Genomic DNA, 348 nt, shown 5'->3' with positions numbered 1-348 from the left:
CAAACACATAAGTGCTTTTTTTTAATAATATAATTCTATATAATATGATTTGATTAAAACGAGTGAAAATTAATTTCAAAAGAAAAATTTTAAAAGATCCATTATTATTTCAAGAGTTTGATCCTGATAAAATGATTTAATTTGGTAATTTTATTTGTGTGAAATTATTTAATAGAGTTGAAACTGATGAAATTTTAGAATAAATTTGAAAGACATGATTTTGACATTTTTATTATTCTGAATCTTTATTTAATAGATTATCCATGTTAAATTAGTTTAAACTTTGAAAAATAGGAAATACGGTATTTTTTACTTTTAGACAATAATAAAAATATAATATTCAACTAT

The sequence above is a fragment of the Arachis ipaensis genome, chromosome B03, assembly GCF_000816755.2.
Source record: "Arachis ipaensis cultivar K30076 chromosome B03, Araip1.1, whole genome shotgun sequence".
NCBI lineage: Eukaryota > Viridiplantae > Streptophyta > Magnoliopsida > Fabales > Fabaceae > Arachis > Arachis ipaensis.
Note: the sequence above shows the minus strand (reverse complement) of the source record.